Source organism: Triticum dicoccoides, chromosome 4B (genome assembly GCF_002162155.2).
Source record: "Triticum dicoccoides isolate Atlit2015 ecotype Zavitan chromosome 4B, WEW_v2.0, whole genome shotgun sequence".
NCBI lineage: Eukaryota > Viridiplantae > Streptophyta > Magnoliopsida > Poales > Poaceae > Triticum > Triticum dicoccoides.
This window is the reverse complement of record NC_041387.1, coordinates 557,365,261-557,385,431: the sequence shown is the minus strand read 5'-3', so window position 1 is coordinate 557,385,431 and position 20,171 is coordinate 557,365,261.

Sequence of the window (20,171 nt, the reverse complement as noted above, 5' to 3'; positions counted from 1 at the left end):
GATCGGCTTCAGTTAGCAGCAGTAGCGAAGGAATTGCTCCATCGGGTTCAGTTAACAACCATCGATCGATCACTCGGGTTCAGTAACGCGTAGCCTGAAGTGCAATCGCTCGGGTTCAGTTAGATCCCAACGCCTCGCTCGGGTTCAGTTAGAGCCAACGCCTCGCACACACGCGCATACGTGTACGAGACAAACGCGCATCGCTCGACCCCCGAGCTCCCACCGTAACCTGCCACTCCCTAAAATTTTCCTCCCCTCGCTTCTACCATGGTTTTTTCCGTCATGGACGGCCCAAAGAATGTCATGCAGCTGCGTCTCTGGCCCGCCTAGGACGAAAAGCCCATTTTCTGTCATGATTTTTTGTCATAGAAGTAGGAGCCCACCACATCTTTGATGATACCGGGTTTTGTCATAATTATCGTCATAGAAGTGTCATATGTATGACAGATTATTTTTTCGTTCGGCCCAAAATGTCACGCAGGTGTCTTTTTTTGTAGTGTTGCAATACCTTATGAGCAGTTCTATCTCCTGCATGATGCCCTCCATACATAATCCCCAGAGTGACATTTCCGTAAGATTTGTCCCTGTTCATGCTCAGGTACACAACGTCTAATAATACCATCTACTCCTTCTTTATAAAGATGTGGATCATCCCAAAAATTATGTCTTAAGTCATAGAAGATTTTTTTTCTTTTGTTGGTATGTGAAGCTAGGTGGTATATATTTCGCAACAATGTAATTAGCATAATTAGCATACCAAGGAGTGTTACGAGAAACATTTATTGCAGCTAGTTGTTCATCAGGAAAGCTATCATTAATAGGTTGTGGGTCATCAAGAATATTTCTAACCTAGAAAAGTTTTTAGCTACGGGGTCCTCAGCTCCTTTTCTATCAGTGATATGTAAAGGAAATTCTTGTAGCAAGAGAACCCATCTAATGAGTCTAGGTTTAGCATCTTTATTTTCCATAAGATATTTAATAGCAGCGTGATCAGTGTGAACAATAACTTTAGAATCAACAATGTAAGATCTGAATTTATGACAAGCGAACACAACTGCTAAGAATTCTTTTTCAGTAGTAGCATAATTTCTTTGGGCATTGTCTAGAGTTTTGCTAGCATAATGGATAACATTTAGTTTCTTATCAACTCTTTGTCCTAAAACAGCACCAACATCATAATCACTAGCATCACACATAATTTCAAAAGGAAAATTCCAATATGGTGGTTGAACAATAGGTGCAGAAATTAAGGCTTTCTTAAGTGTTTCAAAGGCTCCCACACAATCATTATCAAAAACAAATGGAACATCCTTTTGTAAAAGATTTGTAAGGGGCCTAGAAATTTTAGAGAAGTCTTTAATAAATCTCCTATAGAAACCAATATGATTGTGGAAACTACGAATACCTTTGATATCTCTAGGACATGGCATTTTCTTAATTTCATCAACTTTAGCTTTATCAACCTCAATACCTCATTCAGAAATTATATGTCCCAAGACAATACCTTCATTAACAATAATGTAGCACTTCTCCCAATTCAAGATAAGATTAGTTTGATCACATCTCTGCAAAACTCGATCATGGTTGCTCAAGCAATCATCAAAAGAAGTTCCGTAAACGGAAAAATCATCCATGAAAACCTCAACAATCGTTCCACAAAAATCAGAGAATATATCAGTCATACATCTTTGAAAGGTAGCAGGTGCATTACATAAAACAAAAGGCATACATCTATAAGCATAAGTTCCAAAAGGACAAGTAAAGGTGGTTTTATCTTGATCAGGTTGTGAAACGGGTATTTGAGAAAAACCAGAATATCCATCAAGGAAATAGAAGTGTGTGTGCTTTGATAGTCTTTCTAGCATTTGATCAATAAAAGACAAGTGGTAATGATCTTCCCTTGTTGCTTTATTTAATTTTCTAAAATCAATTACCATCCTATAGCCAGTAAAAATTCTTTCTTAGGGACACATTGAATAGAACTTACCCATCTACTATCAGCTATGGGATAAATTATACCTGCTTCCAGAAGCTTCAGTATTTCAATTCTTGCCACTTGTTTCATTTTGGGATTCAACCATCGTTGATGATCAACAACGGGTTTAGCATCAGGTTCCATATTAATTTTATGCTGACAAAGAGTGGGACTAATGCCCTTAAGATCATCAAGAGTATATCCAATAACAGCTCGGTGCTTCTTCAGAATTTTCAATAATCTTTCTTCTTCATGTTCTGAATGGTTAGCACTAATAATAACAGGATATATATCTTTTTCTCATCAAGATAAGCATATTTCAAAGTGTCTGGCAATTGTTTCAATTCAAACACAGGATCACATTTAGGTGGAGGAGGACCTCCTAGAGTTTCGATATGCAAATTGTGTTTAAGCATAGGTCGTTGTTCAAAGAAAATTTTATCTAATTCATTTTTTTCATGCATATGCATATCATTTTCATGGTCTAGAAAATATTATTATAGTGGATCAGTAGGAGGCACCGCAATAGATGTAAGACCAATTATTTCATCCTCACTAGGCAATTCTTTCTTATGATGTTTTATACTAAACTTGGAAAAATTAAACTCATGAGATTCACCACCAAAACTAACACCGAATATTTGTTTCTCACAATCTATTTTAGCATTAGTGGTGTTCAAGAAAGGTCTACCAAAGATAATGGGGCAAAAGTCATCTTGTGGGGAACTAAGAACGAGAAAATCAGTAGGGTATTTTATTTTCCCACACAAGACTTCAACATCTCTAACAATCCCAAGTGGTGTGATGGTGTCTCTATTAGCAAGTTTAATAGTAACATCTATGTCTTCTATTTTGGCGGGTGCTATGTCACTCATAATTTCTTGATATAAGGTAAAGGGAACAACACTCACGCTAGAACCTAAGTCACATAAGCCATGACAATAATGATATCCTATTTTAACTGAGACAACAGGCATGCCCACAATAGGTCTATTTTTATCTTTTCATCTAGTTTGGCAATTCTAGCAGCTTCATCACAAAAGTAAATAACATGCCCATTTATATTTTCTACCAAGGGATCTTTAACCATAGCAACTCTAGGTTCTACCTTGATTTGTTCAGCAGGTTTAGGTGCCCTAATATAGCTTTTATTGACCACAGTTAAGACATTAGCATGTCCCTTTATCCTAATAAGAAAAGGTGGTTTTTTAACTTAAGAAGTAGGAACAACTGGGTCAACATTGTAAATAATAGTTTCATCTTTAACCACAACAAGTTCTTTAATTTCTTCTTTAATAGGTGGGTCATATTTAAACCACTTCTCTTTAGGGAGATCAACATGAGTAGCAAATGATTCACAGAAAGAGGATACTATCTCAGAGTCAAGTACATATGTAGTGCTAAATTATTGAAAAACATCGGTTTTCATAAAAGATTTAACACAATCAAACTCAAGCTTAATACCTGACTCTTTACCTTCGTCGAATTCCCAATCTTTAGAGTTGCGTTTAATCCCTTCTAAAATATCCCACCTGAATTCAATAGTCTTCTTCATAAAAGAACCAGTACAAGAAGTATCAAGCATGGATTGATCATTACGAGAAAGCCGAGTATAAAAATTCTGAATGATAATTTCTCTTGAGAGTTCATGCTTGGGGCATGAATATAACAATGAATCAAGCCTCCCCCAAGCGAGAGCGATACTTTCTCCTTCACGAGGCCAAAAATTACATACATAATTCCGATCATGATGAACTAGATGCATAGGATATTGTTTTTGGTGAAATTCCAATTTCAATTGATTCCAGTTCCAAGATCCAATATCATCGCATAGCCTATACCATACAAATGACTTTCCCTTCAAAGATAAAGGGAAAACCTTCTTCTTAGCTTCATCTCCGGGAAAACCTGCAAGCTTAAATGATCAACAAATCTCATCCACATATATCAAGTGCATATCAGGATGTTCGGTTCCATCTGCTGCATAAGGATTAGCTTGCAGTTGTTCTATCATACTCGAGGGAATTTCATAACCAGTATTTTTAGTAGAGGTTCAGTAGGTGGAGGGGTAACTAATTGTCGATTTGGTCGAGGTAAACATACCCCAAACAAACCCTCAAAGGATTGTTCTCCATAGTAGCAAGTGACAATAAATTTCAGCATGTAGTATTAATTTTTCCTTACTGATTTCCACTTACGAACAATGCTTCACTCCCTGGCAACGATTCCAGAAAAGAGCCTTGACAGCACCAGAAAAGAGCCTTGATGACCCACAAGTATAGGGGATCAATCGTAGTCTTCTCGATAAGTAAGAGTGTTGAACCCAACGAGGAGCGGAAGGAAATGACAAGTAGTTTTCAGCAAGGTATTCTCTGCAAGCACTGAAATTATAAGTAACGAGTAGTTTGATAGCAAGATAATTTTTAACGAGCAAATAACGATAATGGTAAAAAAAAGTGAAGCAAGGTAGCCCAATCCTTTTGAGTCAAAGGACAGGCGAAAACGGTCTCTTATGATAAGCAAAATGTTCTTGAGGGTACACGGGAATTTCATCTAGTCACTTTCATCATGTTGGTTTGATTCATGTTCGCTACTTTGATAATTTGATATGTGGGTGGACCTGTGCTTAGGTGTTGTTCTTACTTGAAGAAACCTCCTACTTATGATTAACCCCCTCGCAAGCATCCGCAACTACGAGAAAAGTATTAAGAAAAAAATCTAACTATGGCATTAAACTTTTGGATCCAAATCAGCCCCTTACGAATTAGTGCATAAACTAGGGTGTAAGCTTCTGTCACTCTCGCAAACCATCATTTAATAACTACTCCACAATGCATTCCCTTAGGCCCTAATAAGGTAAAGTGCCATGTAGTCGATGTTCACATGACACCACTAAGGGAATCACAACATACATATCATCAAAATAAAGAACACATATCATGTTCACATGATTACTTACAACAAGATTTCTCCCGTGACCTCAAGAATAAAAGTAACTACTCACAAATGATAATCATGCTCAAGATCATAGGGGTATTAAATATCATAATGGATATAAACATATAACCTTCCACCAAATAAACCATATAGTAATCCACTACAAGATGTAATCAACAGTACTAGTCACCCACAAGCACCGATCTAAGGTTCCGGTACAAAGATTGAACACAAGAGATGAACTAGGGTTTGAGAGGAGATGGTTCTGTTGAAGATGTTGATGGATATTGCCCTCCCAAAGATGGGAGAGTCGTTGGTGATGATGATGATGACGATGATTTCCCCCTTTGGAGGGAAGTTCCCCCGGCGTAATCGCTCCACCGGAGCGCAAAAGTCTCCTGCCCAAGTTCCACCTCGAGACAGTGGCGCCATGTCCCGAAAGTCCTCCCCTTATTTTTTTCTAGGTCAAAATGACTTATATACTAGAAGATTGGCACTGAAAGTGGGCCGAGGAGGGCACAAACCACCAGGGCGCGCCTGGGGGCCCTAGCATGCCCAGGTGGGTTGTTCCCACCTAGTGGGCCCCCTCTGTTAGGTATTTGCTCCAATAATTCTGAAATATTCCATAAAAAAATCTCTGTGAAGTTTTTCCTTATTTGGATTTGTCCAGAATAGGTAGCTCTGACGTGCTTTTTCAGGTCCAGAGTTCTAGCTGCTGGTATTCTCCCTCTTTGTGTAAACCTTGCATATTATGAAAGAAAAGGCATTAGAATTACTCCCAAAAGCATTATTATGCATAAAAACATTATAAATAACAGTAGGAAAACATGATGCAAAATGGAACATACTTCTAGTCAGAATGTTGTAGACCAATGAGTTCTTGAGATGGTCCTCCAGGTGCAAGATTCCGAGGGTTGCTTTATCCGCGATGAGTGACCTGGAAGGCTCTAGCTCCCTATCCAGCCTCTCCAGCTGCAACTCCTTATTGTAGCAATGCTCTGAAAGAAGAAAAGAAATCAAGGAGCAAGTGATCGAGTAAAATTAGAAGCACATGGATTCCATTCGGCTAAGGAAGAACTTATCTGCAAGTTTCTCACTGAACTTCATGCAGAAATCCTCGATGTACGACTCCAGAGCGTTCTTTTTATCAGTCAGTTGGATGACCTTCTCTTCCAGCATCTGCTTCTCATGTGTGAAGGCGTCAGTTTGACCTTTGTATTTCTTATCCCACTCGGAAGATTTGCCTTTGGCAGCATCGACAGCAGCCTTGAGATCCTTGATCTCCGCCTCCAACTCACCAACTGAAGCCAGCTTCTCATCGACAAGTTTGTTCTTGGTCCGAGCCTCCTTCCGCACCAACGCCAGGTCCTTGTCCTTGTTCTCCAGTGCCTGCTTCGTGGTTTCTAAGGAAATAGAAGTCATGAGCCTCATTATGAGTTGGTTATTCTCGCTACGAACATCTGGTGAAGTGGAATGACTCAGATCAAGATGAAAAATACAAGTCAACTACCAACTAAGGGAAATGCCTTACCTCCCAAATCATTCTTCTCCTTCTCCAGTCGGGTGCTTTTGAGCTTTTCAGCCTACAGATCCAGTCGAAGGGATATCGCTTCCTTCTCCATCACGGCATATTGGGATCCCAACTCACATGCCCTCTACAACATACAAGAAATAGTCAGTCGGGAAACTAGACGGAAAGGATGAAGTACTAACAAGCAAACACCCAGTCAGTCTTACACCGATGGGAGGAAGAAGCTAGATCAGTACCAGATCCTCAAGTACCCTCCTACTACCACTCTGTCGTACATCGTCGGGAGGAACAAGCTAGATCAGTACCAGATCCTCAAGTACCCTCCTACTATCACTCGGTCGTACACCGCCAGGAGGAACAAGCTGGACCAGTACCAGATCCTCGAGTACCCTCTGATCTACCTTCTCTCGGCTGGCTTCCGAGTCAGCAATGAAGAAGATAGAGGACAACAACACACTAAGGCCTACTTTCATCCGGCTAACTTCCAACATTCGAGTGTTGCAGAACAGCCCGAGTGTCGACCGACAGTTCCAAAGACAGCCATCGATTGCCTGCAATCGATAGCAGCCTCGGGGACTACACCCAGTGGGTGCACTCAGCGTGCCCCCACTGCAAAGTGACTCGTGTCGAGCTAAAGAAAATAAAGAGATACAGTTCTCAAGACTACCACCGACTGTATCTAGTCGACGGTAGCCTCGGGGACTACACCCAATGGGTGCACTCAGCGGGCCCCCACTGGATCGTGATCACTCATAAAAGCTCTGGCTAAATCACGAGTGAAAACAGAATAACTTATAAAGAATCTTGCCGACTGAGTCTAATCGATAGGAGCCTCGTGGACTACACCGAGTGGGTGACCTCAGCATGCACCCACTGGATAGTAAACACAACACCCAGTGGGCCAAGTGGGTGTGCACCGTGGAAATTATGCTCATAATGCTAATTACTCGGAAATTGGTCTCCAGTGTCGCACTAGCATCGTAGGCCTTCTTCAGTGGGCTGCACATCAACCCTGCCTGGATTAGAGCCTCCTTGCTCGGCCCCACCCAATCTTTAGGGACACGGTGCAGGGAGAAAGGGGTGGCCGGGGTTGATAAAGACGCAGGGGCAGGCCTCGGAGCCGGGACCACCGTCGACCCACTCGGAGGAACTAGTGAGGCCCCTGTAGCTAGGATCACCATGGTCATGGACGCAGAGACACTCGGAGAAAGAGGACTCGGTCCCGTAACTCTGTTGGCGGCCTTCGCCGGAGAAATGCGAACCTCTCGGCAAGGGGAGGCATCCTGCATCGGCACGTCAGCACTCGATGCCTTCTCCATGAGGGCTTTCGGGTTGGGCGGATCATTCCTTTCGTCATCATCCGGTTGGATGATTTCTGGTGGAGCTGTGCAAATGATATGTCTCCATCATATCTACTTTTCCAAACACTTTTGCCCTTGTTTTGGACTCTAACTTGCATGATTTGAATGGAACTAACCCGGACTGACGCTGTTTTTAGCAAAGTTGCCATGGTGTTATTTTTGTGCAGAAATAAAAGTTCTCGGAATGACCTGAAACTCCATGGAGAATATTTTTGGAATTAATAAAAAATACTGGCGAAAGAATCAAGGCCAGCGGGCCCGCAACCTGTCCACGAGGGTGGGAGGCGAGCCTACCACCATGGGCGCGCCCCCCTGCCTCGTGGTCCCCCTGTTGCTCCATCGACCTCAATCCAACTCTATATATTCATGTTTAGGGAGAAAAAAAATAGGGAGAAGGATTCATCGTGTTTTACGGTACGAACCCGCCGCCAAGCCCTAATCTCTCTCGGGAGGGCTGATCTGGAGTCCGTTCGGGGCTCCGGAGAGGGGAATCCGTCGCCGTCGTCATCATCAACCATCCTCCATCACTAATTTCATGATGCTCACCGCCGTGCGCGAGTAATTCCATCATAGGCTTGGTGGACGGTGATGGGTTGGATGAGATTTACCATGTAATCGAGTTAGTTTTGATAGGGTTTGATCCCTAGTATCCACTATGTTCTGAGATTGATGTTGCTATGACTTTGCTATGCTTAATGCTTGTCACTAGGGCCTGAGTGCCATGATTTCAGATCTGAACCTATTATGTTTTCATGAATATATGTGAGTTCTTGATCCTATCTTACAAGTCTATAGTCACCTATTATGTGTTATGGTCCGACAACCCCGAAGTGACAATAATCGGGACCACTCTCGGTGATGACCGTAGTTTGAGGAGTTCATGTATTCACTAAGTGTTAATGCTTTGGTCTGGTACTCTATTAAAAGGAGGCCTTAATATCCCTTAGTTTCCAATAGGACCCCGCTGCCACGGGAGGGTAGGACAAAAGATGTCATACAAGTTCTTTTCCATAATCACGTATGACTATATTCGGAATACATGCTTACATTATATTGATGAACTGCAGCTAGTTCTGTGTCACCCTATGTTATAACTATTGCATGAGGAATCACATCCGACATAATTATCCATCACTGATCCAATGCCTACGATATTTTCACATATTGATCTTTGCTTAGTTACTTTGCTGTTGCCATTGTTACAATTACTACAAAATTGCTACTGTTACTTTTGCCACTATTACCGTTACTTCCATACTACTTTGCTACTAAATACTTTTCTACAGATATTAAGTTATCCAGGTGTGGTTGAATTGATAACTCAACTGCTAATACTTGAGAATATTCTTTGGCTCCCCTTGAGTTGAATCAATAAATTTGGGTTGAATATTCTACCCTCGAAAACTATTGCGATCCCCTATACTTGTGGGTTATCAAGACTATTTTCTGGCGCCGTTGTCGGGGAGCATAGCTCTATTCTTTGACTCACTTGGGATTTATATCTGCTGATCACTATGAGGAACTTGAAAGACGAAAGAACTAAGATTTTTCCCTCAACTACGAGGGGAGGTAAGGAACTGCCATCTAGCTCTGCACTTGATTCTCCTTCTATTTTGAGTAAACTTGTGACACCTAAACCTGCTTATGCTATTAATTCTGATATGTCGCATGTTAGTGATGACGCCACTTCTGCTATGCGCGATGAATATGATAAAACTACTTCCATGCTTGATAATACTGTGCCATTAGGTGAATTTCTTGATGAACAACTTGCTAGGGCTAGAGAGAATGAAATTATTGAAACTGATAATATTGATGAAAGTGATGATGAAGATTCTCCCCCTAAATATGAATTGCCTGTTGTACCTGAGGGTTATGTTATGGATGAAAAAACTGCTAGAGATTTTCTTGCTTGCAATGATAGATCTGATCTTAAGAAATTATTAGCTAAGCTTAAAGAAAAGTCTTTGAATGCTAGAATGAAATATGACCCTGCTTTGTCTACTTCACCTGTCTGTGGTACTGATAAGGATTATGATTTCTCTGTTGATACTTAGATAATTACTTTGGTTGAATCTGATCCTTTTTATGGCTATGAATCTGAAACTGTTGTGGCACATCTTACTAAGTTAAATGATATAGCCACCCTATTCACTAATGATGATAAAACTCGTTACTACTATATCCTTAAGCTATTTCCGTTCTCATTAAAGGGTGATGCTAAAACATGGTATAATTCTCTTGATCCTGATTGTGTGCGTAGTCCCTAGGATATGATTTATTACTTCTTTTGCTAAATATTTCCCCGCTCATAAGAAACAAGCTGCCTTAAGGGGAATATATAATTTTGTGCAAATTGAAGAAGAGAGTCTCCCACAAGCTTGGGGGAGGCTTCTCCAATTACTTAATGCTTTGCCTGATCATCCTCTCAAGAAAAATGAAATACTTGATATCTTTTATAATGGACTAACCAATGCTTCCACAGACCACCTGAATAGTTTTGCTGGTTGTGTTTTCAGGGAAAGAACAGTTGATCAAGCTGAATTGTTATTGAATAATATGTTGACTAATGAAAATAATTGGACACTTCCTGAACCAACTCCTATGCCAACTCCGAAGAAAAGAGGTGTAATATTTCTCAGTCCTGAAGATATGCAAGAGGCAAAGAAATCTATGAAAGAAAAGGGTATTAAAGCTGAAGATGTTAAGAATTTACCTCCTGTCGAAGAAATACATGGCCTTAATATACCACCTATTGAAGAGATACATGTTCTTGATAACCCAACACAGGCAGTAAAGGTAAATTCTCTCTATGGATATGATAAAGTTGAAATCCCTCTACTAAGTTTGCTAGCCAATGCTTGGATGAGTTTGATGACTTCATGGCTAAACAAGAAAGCTTCAATGCTTATGTTGGTAGACAATTGAAACAAAAATGCTTATATGATTGGACACTTGAGTGATTATATGTCAAGAGTTAAAGGTGAACTTAAACTTATTAGTAAACATGCTTCTATGGTTACCACTAAAGTAGAACAAGTGCTTAAAGCACAAAATGATTTGGTCAATGAATTAAATAACAACAAAAATGATAATGCTGTCAGAGTTATGACTAGAGGTGGTAAAATGACCCAGGAACCTTTGTATCCTAAAGGCCACCCTAAGAGAATTGAGCAAGATTCTCAGAGAAATAATGTTGATACACCTAGTCCTTCTAAGAAGAAGAAGAAGAATGATAGGACTTTGCATGCTTCTAGTGAACCTATTGTTGACACACCTGAGAATCCTAATGATATTTCTATTTCTGATGCTGAAACACAATTTGGTGAGGAACATGAAACTAGTGATAATGCTAATGATGATGTTCATGTTGATGCTCAACCTAGCAATAATAATGACGTAGAGGTTGAACCTGCTGTTGATCTTGATATCCCACAATCAAAGAATCAACGTTATGATAAGAGAGACTTCATTGCTAGGAAGCAAGGTAAAGAAAGAGAACCATGGGTTCAGAAACCCATGCCTTTTCCTCCTAAGCCATCCAAGAAAAAGGATGATGCGGATTTTGAGCGCTTTGCTGAAATGATTAGACCTATCTTTTTGCGTATGCGTTTGACTGATATGCTTAAAATGAATCCTTATGCTAAGTACATGAAAGATATTGTTACAAATAAAATAAAGATACCGGAAGCTGAAATTTCCACCATGCTTGCTAATTATACTAAGGGTGGAATACCAAAGAAACTAGGAGATCCAGGAATACCAACTATACCATGCTCCATTAAAACAAACTATGTTAAAACTGCTTTATGTGATCTTGGAGCCGGTGTTAGTGTTATGCCTCTCTCTTTATATCGTAGACTTCAGTTGAATAAGTTGACACCTACTGAAATATCTTCACTACAAAAAAAGACACATCCGTGACATTTTGGGCCGAACGAAATTTTTTCTGTCATACATATGACACTTCTATGACGATAATTGTGACAAAACACGGTATCATCATAGATGTGGTGGGCTCCTACTTCTATGACAAAAAATCATGACAGAAAATGGGCTTTTCGTCCTGAGCGGGCCGGAGACGCAGTTGCATGACATTCTTTGGGCGGTCCATGACGGAAAAAATCGTGGTAGAAGCGAGGGGGAGGAAAATTTCGGGGAGTTGCCGGTTACGGTGGGAGGTCGGGGGCCGAGCGATGCGCGTTTCTCTCGTACACGTACGTGCGTGTGTGCGAGGCGTTGGCTCTAACTGAACCCAAGCAAGGCGTTGGGCTCTAACTGAACCCGAGTGATTGCACTGCAGGCTATGCGTTACTGAACCCGAGCGATCGATCGATGGCTGTTAACTGAACCCGATGGAGCGATTCCTTCGCTACTGCTGCTAACTGAAGTCGATCGATTGGATGAACAGTGAGCATTGCGGGGGGGTGGGGTGGGGTTTGGATGAACAGTGAGCGGTGGCGTTGCCTCTGGATGAACAGGACCTAGTGGTGTGGAGGGCTTTATGAACAGTAGACGGTGGAGGGGTGACCGTGGAGGGGTGGTTGAACAGTACCCCGTGGTGTGGTGGAGGGCTGGATGAACAGTAGACGGTGGAGGGGTGCTCGTGGAGGGGTGGTTGAACAGTAGTCGGTGGAGTAGCACACGGTGGAGGCTAGATGAACATGAGCCCGTGGAGGCTGGAGGAGGTCGACGGTAGCCCGTGGAGGATGGAGGAGGTCGACGGTGGAGATGAACAGTATCCCGTGGAGTCCCGTTTTGCGGTACGCCACACCCCTCCCGATGAACAGGACCCCTGTTTCGACCGTAGGAGGTCCGTTTCGTCCGCTTTGCGGTATGCCACACCCCTCCCGATCAATAGGACCCCCCGTTTCGACTGTAGGAGGTCCGTTTCGTCCGTTTTGCGGTACGTCACACCCCTCCCGACCAACAGGACCCCCGTTTCGACCATAGGAGGTCCGTTTCCTCCGTTTTGCGGTACACCACACCCCTCCCGATCAATAGGACCCTGTTCCGAATGTAGGAGGTATGTTTCCTCCATTCTGCGGTACGCCAGGCCTCGTTTGCATCGCCTGTTCTGTCCAAGCCCTCCCGACGAACATGACCACACATTCCGTTCCGACCCAGCCGGTTGGCTCCCACACGTTTTGTTGCCTCCCGATGAACACGACGCATTCCGCTGCCTCCCCATGAACACGAAGACGACGTTGTTTCTCCGTTCCACCCAGCCATGTACACGAGCCCTCGCTGTACGTATGCGCGAGTAGGCGTTCGAGACCCCGCCCATATGTAAACATAAGTGGTCGTATTTTCTTTCTTGTACCCTGGCCGTTGTACGTACGTGTACATGCTACGTGCATGCCTCTATTACGACACATGCGCGCCTCTACATCCACCAGTATATATGTATGTACACGTTCGTGACAAGAATGACAACGCTACGTACGGTTCGACCAGGTGGGTCCCGACTGTCAGGCACTTCCTTGCCTGCGAAGATGTAGCTGGTGGGTCCCAGCAGTCACGGGGTGAATCGTTTTTTTTTGCCCGGACGCATTTCCTTGCATGCGAAGATGTAGCTGCTGGGTCCCAATAGTCAGGGGGTGAATCGTTTTTTTGCCCGGACGCACTTCCTTGCGTGCGAAGGTGTAGCTGGTGGGTCCCAGCAGTCAGGGGGGAAACTTTTTTTCGCGAAATACGGTGGCCCGTCCGGTGGGTCCCCGCTGTCAGGTGGAGGAATAATTATTTTGCACGTAATAAGGAGGCACTTCCTTGCTGCGGCCGTGGACCCATCTGTCAGCCTCTCCATGCACAGTACTCTTCCGATGGAAGTTGGTCATTGACTGCATTGACCACGCCGCCCCGAGAGCACCACGGCGGTGGACGACAGCGACGCCTAGGAAGGGGACGACACGGAGGCAGGGAAGACTCGGTAGTTGTTTCCCACGCGGAGGGGAGTACGACTGTATGAGGGTTTACTGGTTCGTCTGCCGTCGCCAGAGAATAACAACAGGTGTGGGTGAGTAGACGGATGGCTAGGCCAGCGATGGGAGTACGGTGGGGCAGTGAGGCCTGCGCGGCAGCATAGCCGGCCGCGGGGAGGAGGGAGTAGGCAGTCCCGTCGGCGCTTGTTTGAGCGGCTGGAGCAGGAAGAGCAGAGATTGAAGAAGCACGACAGCCGTTGGATGGACATCCAACCGTCACTGCTTGTGCGTCAACCTTTTTTTAGGAAAGCCTCAAATTTGTGGAAAACAGCATACAACCCATCTGCCATTATTTCTAATAATTTACAGCCCATTTGCTAATTCTTAAGGTTTTTTTGGAGCCCATATTCTTTTTGTTAGCATTACAACCCATATTGTGGCCACGATTAAAAAATTATACGAAATTTTGTATATTTCGGTGTGGTCCGAACTTTTTTTAATCCCGAAATTTTGACTCACACTCAAACTGATTTTAAAAATAAATGTATATCAATATAAAATCGAACAAATTCTCCACGCATAAAAATTAATGTAATTTAAAATATTTAAATGAACAAAATATATTTGAAACTAATTGTCGGTTTGATGTGTTTTAAAAATGTACAGCCCATTTCTCATTACTGATGGGCCATTTTCTCGGCCAGCCGAATTAAAGCTCTCCTCGTCTTGAAAGATTTATAGCCCAACAGGCCTGAAAAAGCGACTTACTTGGCAAATCACAAAAAAACTGGGCTATGGCCGTGGACCCAGCTGTCAGCCTCTCCACGTACAGTACTCTTCTGATGGAAGTCATTCCTTGACCACGTTGACCACGCCGTGCGGAGAGCACCACGGTTGTGGACGACAACGAGGCCTAGGAAGGGGACGACACGGAGCCGGGGAAGATGTGGCAGTGGAAGCCCGCGCGGAGAGGAGTATGAGGGTTCACTGGTTCGGCTGCGGTATGAGGCTGCCGTCGCCACAGGGCCTGGCCAGTGGTGGGAATAGTAGGGGGTGGTGAGGTCTCCGCGGTAGCACAGCCGACCACGGGAGGAGCATGCGGCACGACCGGCGCTGCTTTGGGCAGCTGGAGCAAGAAGACCAGAGGTTGAAGAAGCACTATGGCCGTTGGACGGACATCATACAGTCACTGGAGTATTGACTAAGTTGACAAAGTCCTCCGTCCCCGTCAACTTAGTAGGCCCACAAGTCAGCGCAACAATATGGTGGGTCCCAGCTAGCAGGGGGTATTCATTTTTTTGGCGTAATAAAGAGGCACTTCCTTGCGTGCGAAGATATAGCTGGTGGGTCCGACCTGTCAACGAGGGGAACATTTTTTCGTGAAATACAAAGGCCCTTCCTGTGGGTCCTAGCTGTCAGGAGGAGGAATCATTATTTTGCACGTAATAAGGAGGCATTTCCTTGCATGCGGCCGTGGACCCAGCTATCAGCCTCTCCACGTACAGGCCACTTCTGATGGATGTCGTTCATTGACCATGTTGACCAGGCCGTGTCGAGAGCACCAGGGCGGTGGACGACGGTGAGGCCTAGGCAGGGAACGACACGGAGCCAGGGAATACTTGGCAGTTGTTTCCCACGCGGAGGAGTACGAGGGTTTACTGGTTCATCTGCCGTCGCTGGAGAATAACAACATGTGTGGGTGAGTAGAGGGATGGCTTGGACAGCGATGGGAGTACGGTGGGGCCGTGAGGCCTACACGGCAGCATAGCTGGCCGCGGGAGGAGGGAGCAGGTAGTCCCGCCGGCGCTTGTTTGAGCGGCTGGAGCATGAAGAGCAGAGATTGAAGAAGCACGACAGCCATTGGATGGACATCCAACAGTCACTGCTCTCGTGTGTTGACTAAGTTGACAAGGCGTTGCGTGTGCGTCAACCTTTTTTTATGAAAGCATATGCGTCAACTTGTAGTAGGTGCACAAGTCAGCCTCAAATCTGTGGAAACAGCATACAACCCATCTGCCATTATTTCTAATAATGTACAACCCGTGTGCAAGATTTTTTTTGGAGCCCATCTATTTTTGTTAGCATTACACCCCATATTGTGGCCACGGTTAAAAAGTATACGAAATTTTGCATATTTCGGTGCAGTCAACTGTTTTTAATCCAGAAATATCGATTCGCATTCAAACTATTTTGAAAAATAATTTATATAAATATAAAATCCAAATAATTGTCCACGCATAAAAATCAATGGAATTTAAGATCTTGTAATGAAAAAAAATTGAAACTAATTCCCGGTTTGATGTGTTTCAAAAATGTACAGGCCATTTCTGGGCAAACCGTATGAAACTCTCATCGTCTTGAAAGATTTGCAGTCCAGCAGGGCCGATAAAGCAAGTAGGCCTTGTTTGGGTATTTCTTTAAAAAAATAGAACTGGGCTAGCCATTTTCAGCAAGAAAAGAACACAACTTGGCTCATGATGTAGTAAACATAAATAAAACCCTGGCTAGACGGGCCACAACCCCCGCACAGCCCTGTTGTTACCCTGGTCCGTCGCTAAAACTAGTATAATTAACAACTGCTTATTCCTCAAAAAAAATGTGCGACTTGCTGGGTCCCTGGTGTCAGCCGCTCGTAGTGTAATTCTCTCGTTTATTGACTACATTGACAATGGCGTGAGCCCTAGATGTCCAACCATTAGGACTAGGAGGAACCATACTTTTGGGCTTGTACTATAAAGGCACTTGCTTGCGTACTGCCATGACGCTGGTGGGTCCCTACTTTCATCCTCTCAACGTACAGTCATCTCTTTGTTCCTCTCGATTGTTAACGACATTGACAATGCAAGAGGATGGTGCACCGCGCACGGCGAGCGAACCAAGGCCGCAAGGCGGAGGACGACGACGAGGCCTCCGACGGAACGAACAAGAGCCGTTGAAGATGCGCCGGTCCAGTCGCAGGCAGAGGGGAGTACGAGGGTTGACTGGTTCTGGCACAGGTGTGTGTTGGGGCTGACGTCGCCGGAGAATAACAGGATGTGTGGGGGAATAGAGGGAGGGACTGGCTAATGTTGGAGGGTACGTACGGTAGGGCGGCGGAGGCGCAGCCAGCCATGGGAGGCGGGAGCAGGTGGAGCCGACGGGGTGGTTTGGTTTGGGTGGCTGGAGGAAGAAGAATACAAGAGATAGAAGATACATGATAGATGTTGGATGTCAATCCAATGGCTGGTAGGCAGAATCATTTGTTGACTGGCTAGTAAGTCGACCTCCTTGGATAGGCTATTTCCTCGCGGGTCCCAAATGTCATAATCCAAATCTGTCACGGTCATGCAGCCTTTCCTATGAAAATTTACAGCCCATTTGATGTGCTAGTTCGAAATAAGTTTGTGGGTGCTGGTGGGGGCTAATCACTTGGCTTCTGTAATGCACAGTGAGCTCAAGCAGCCGGCGTGAGTGATGTTATTTCCCTTGGTTGTGATTTGTTACAATATTTCACTCTAAATTAAACGAATGGCAAGCCATTTGCCTTGTTTCAAAGAAAATATGACAGTCATAGCCGAGTTGAAAAGGGCAGGAACATCTAACTCCAGCTTGCAAACTGTTCAAAAGCACGAGGGTTGATTGTTCATCAGGTTTACAAAAAAAACCCAGATTAAAAAGGGCAACAACATCTAACTCCAGCACTGTTTTCGGCACTCACAATCAAATGGATCGGTCAGGTCCATAGAATGAACATCCTGGGTCATAAAATTTACTGGATTAGGACCACAATATGTTGTAAATAGAAGCCCGTCACGTTCAGAAGCTCTTTTGCCCACCTGAAACTCCTTTTTCTGCTCTTCGACATACCCATCCATCAAAACCATGCTGCTGATAAACTTAAGCCTGATGGACAATAGTAACCTCGCATTTAGCAGGAAGAATGTGACAGGTCTTGTGTTTGCACGGTTGGCTACATATCGTTCTAGCGTTATTGTCTTCAATCGAATCTCATGAGAAGTGAGAAAATCCCGATGCTTATGAATCCACCGATTGGTTATAACTTTCTTACCCCGTCCTATTGCCTAAATAGACATGAAGATTGAAAACAGTTAAGGTCTAAAAGAAGAGTGTCGAAAGAGCAACAGCTGAACGGTTAATTCTAGTACACTATATGCGGGCTTCCAATGTGCGTGAAATTATCAGCTTTATATATAAATTCTCTAGACATGGAAAGCATTGCAGCAAGCCAATAATCTTGTTCAGATCAAAACTATTCATTTTGATATATAAGATCTTGACAGAATCCAGCACCATTGATAGGCCATCCATGGAGAAACTCTTCATTGAGCATACAACATAATATTAGTACAAAATGTGTACTCCAAGATGATATATAAATTATGCGCAGAAATTTAAAATGCAACTTATGGTTACAAGTGTAGATGATAATATAAAGTACCTGAAGAACTATGGAGCCAAACACCATATTGAACTGAACACAGAGATCATGTATTACACCCAAGGTCTCCAGTTTAGGCACAGAGAGGACGGTTATTTGCAACGGTGAATAACTAGAATCAAATATCAAGCTTTGAAGTGAAGGGGCATCTTGGATGATGAGCTGCCTTCCGTCAAAAGAAATTCCAATTCTTACAAGGTTAGGCGACTTTATTTGGAGACAACCGATTCTAACTGTGAAAACAAGCACCAAGCACTCCAGCGCAGGGCAACTGGAGTGGATGATGTTGTGCAATGAGGCCTCTGATATACGAACCCGCACAAGTGAAAGTTTCTTGAGAAATGGGAGTTGAAGGTTTAGTACCAGACTGTATGGTAGGTAGCACAGCGCAAAGGTGGCGGTGTGGAGAGAGGAGGAAAACCGCGAGATGGACATTGGTGCTGAGGGCACAAGTTCATGGCGTTCGTTATGTGGTATGTGATTTCCAGGGGAATAGTAGAACTCAAGCAGCTGTAGTTCTGTGAATTCAGGGGATTTCAGCCAGGCGTCCACCGTGCAAGGCATGGTATGCTTGCTAAGGTAGCATGACGGGATGCAGAGGCTTTGAACGGAGCCCTGGTGGGAGGAGATGATGCCTCTGGGGATTTCAAAATCATTGAAGAGAGATAGTTGATGACAGTCGAGATTAAGGGGCACGGCGCGCCATAGAGGGCGCCACCGAATTGAGAGGACTTGGGTCCGGCAGCAATCCTTGGTGGGGAGAAGCGAGATGATCTCTCCAAGGACGGCGTCCGGGAGATCGCTGATGCAGTCCACCCAAGATTCTACGGGTTCCTGGGATCTGGTGGGGGCGGGGTCGCCGCTTCTCCCCGCGCTGCTGGGTGCGGGATCTACAACAGGCGTCGCCGCTCGCAGGAGCCTCATCTTCTTGGCGCTGGGGTTACCCGACTCCATTTTCCTCGAGGGCGTCGCGTCGCGCTCACGGATTTGAGCAGAGTAACGAATGACGAGCCTAGTTGTAGTGTGAGAGAAGAAGAAGGGGAGCTGGGGGTTTTCTGTAGGAGTGAGGAAGAAGGGGAGCTGGGGTTTTCTATAGGAGTGAGGTGAGGAATTTGGGGGTACGAGTGGAGCGAGCTGACGTGAGGTGGGTGGGAGCGAGGAGGAAGAAGAGCACCCAGATTTTTGGGGGGGGGGTGTGCTTGGTGTGGGTAGCGCCTTTTGAATTGATTTTACTATTTACTAGTGTGGATTGGCTGTTTTGTCTTGGGCCCAAAGAAACAATTACTACTAGTACAGTGGAGACACTCTACAGCTACCCAGAAAAACAATTACTACTAGTATAGTGGAGACACTCTACTGCTTTTGGCTCCTCCTAGGTCATTGAAACGTCTCCCTCTATTGAATGTCGTTATACTTTTGTTCACCGACATGCGGGCCATGCAGTACGCTGGCCCAAATGCCATCCACCAAATTAGAAGGCAGTATGCAGGCGGAGAGTCAACCAGGTCGTAGCGCAGCAGTAACGAGCCGTTGTATCACAAAACCCCACCTCCCCGCAGTCTAAGTTTGACGGATGAAGCAACCATCATTTCACTCTTCGCTGAATCCCCTTATCCCTCACCGTCTTCAAGAAAGGCAACACTCGCATCTGCCACTGTTCTTCTCTCCCAACGAAGGGAAGGTAAGCGGATCCATGATGTTGGTATATTTTCGTTCAGAGAAAAAAAAAGAACTTTTGCAAAGTAGTAACCGATCCTCACTCTCTATTTTGTTTCATTGTCATTGCGATTGTGTTCTCCTTTCAGTGGTCTCCTAGTATTCGTCAGTTTCATGATGGACCAAGGAGAACCAGGCAAAGATCTATCGATATTGGAGCAGACGCGGGAGGCTGATCCCCACGAGACAGAGAGCTCCAAGAAGATGGAGGCAACCACCGAGCCGACCCCAGATACGCTCACGGCCACTACTGAGATGGTCAACGCCCCGTTTGAGGTTACAGCCCCCGTGG